Genomic DNA, 1,974 nt, shown 5'->3' with positions numbered 1-1,974 from the left:
TCCTGTGAGCTGGTTGGTTCTTATAACATCTCAAGCAGAGAAACCTTTTAATCCTCAGAAATACAAACCTGCTGAGGATTGGGAGTCAAGGAGCAGCCATCAGCTGGTTCTCCTGTGAACCTGTAAAAATGTTAAAGCATTTTATTTTTTTATCTGCAGCACTTTTTCTGTCCTTCTTTGTTTGTCTCTTTGTTTTCTCTCATTCGTTCTTCTTCCTAATTAAAAAGTTTCTCCTTTATTGTCAGTCGTTTATCTCGTTCTTCTTTATCGCTTTTTGTGTCTCCATCTTTGTGCTCAGAGCTCTGTTCTGTTGTTTCTCCTCAGGAAAGCAGAGATGGAGCTGAAGAGGAAGCGTGAAGAGGAGGAGAGGAAGAAGAGGGAGGAGGAGGAGCGGCGAGTTCAGGTGGGTTCTGTCAACCTGTGGCGTCACAACAACATGGAGTGTTAGACAGTTTCAGTTTCTCAGGTCTGAGCCACGAGGAGCAGGTAAACCTGGGTGAGGGGGACATTAGATGATGAAGGAGTCACTCGTGCTGTAGCTGTAGGACGGGCCAGGTGAGCCTTTTGGTTCCTCACACATCCAGATACTCTGCGGTTTGGTCACTAAGGTTTTCCACCCCACGTTCGTGGCGAAGGGACGCTGACCTGATGGAAAACGGTCTGCTGACAAACCATGAATGTGAAGGCCGGTGTCCAGCCATGATGCTCTGCTCGGTTCAGCAGGAATCATCCTGAGCTTCTCCGCTCTTCATCTTCAGCGAGGAGATGACTGCCCTCCTCCTCCTCAGTTTGTTTCAGGGTTTTCTACAGATTACCTGTTGGTCAGAGCAGCTGCACAGGGTTTGATGAAACAGATAAAATGGCTGTCAAAGTAGATTATAATGATGTTTACGTTTCCTTTCAGCTCCTTCATCATCTCAGAAGCTGCATTCAGACTCGGAGTGTAGTTCAGATATTCATGCAGAGTGCTGATTGAAAAGGTGCTGAAACTCTGCAGAGTTTAACATTTAACAAACAACTTTCTGCAGATGTTTTAGGCACCAAAGAGAAACAGATGGTTTCCAGGACGTAAGGCCATGTTTAGCTTTGTTTTCCACCATATTTTATTGTTAAAGGTCACGTTCTGTAGAGAGCTTCCTGTCGCTCTCATTATTCACAGCTTCTTTCTGAATCTTTGAGCTGATTTTAGTTTCAGCCTGTTGGGATCAAATTAATCTGATTTTCTAGTTTTAAATGAAATCAGTCCAACAAAGACAAAGACATTTAAACGGAGTCCATCCTTCCTGCTACCGCTGGAAGAACAAACTCCATGGTTCTTATTTTTAAACAGTTTTTGTTTTTCATGCCTGAGCTCCCATGTTTTATTGTTAATAGAACAGAATTTATTGACTTTTACTGTGAAAGGTCTGCAACCTTTGCCATGAATAGATCCACTTCTTCTCCTTTCACTGATGAAATCTGCAAAACATGTTTAAAGCTTGACAATAAAGAAAACACAACTCATTGTTGAAATAAAAACTACAGGAAGGATGTCAATACTCAACGGGTAAATGAAACGGTTCCAGATTTAACAGAGAATAAGTTCACCAACAGCAGATTCAGGAAAACAAACCAAATAAAACCAAAGATCCTTTTTGTACCCAGGGGCTCTAGCTGTAAACGAGGTCCTTCAGGTCGTGGATCCGTCTCCACGAAGGTATTTCTCTCAGGTTGGGAAAAGATTGGAGTGTTTGCTCCAGTTCATCTGAACACGATGCAAAATAAAACGCTGAGTCATCATCATCATCATCATCATCATCCTCCACTTCATAAGGAGGCCCAGTCCATCCTCCTGCCAGCCATTTCCACCCAGGTGTTTCCCTGCAGGGTGTCCAGGTGTCCAGGTGTCCAGGTGTCTAGGTGTCTAGGTGTCCAGGTGTCCTGGTGTCCAGGTGTCCAGGTGTTCAGGTGTCCAAGTGTCCTGGTGTCCCCAGG

Source organism: Kryptolebias marmoratus, linkage group LG19, assembly GCF_001649575.2.
Source record: "Kryptolebias marmoratus isolate JLee-2015 linkage group LG19, ASM164957v2, whole genome shotgun sequence".
Taxonomy (NCBI): domain Eukaryota; kingdom Metazoa; phylum Chordata; class Actinopteri; order Cyprinodontiformes; family Rivulidae; genus Kryptolebias; species Kryptolebias marmoratus.
The sequence above is the reverse complement of the archived record's forward strand: the minus strand, read 5'-3'. Positions refer to the sequence as shown.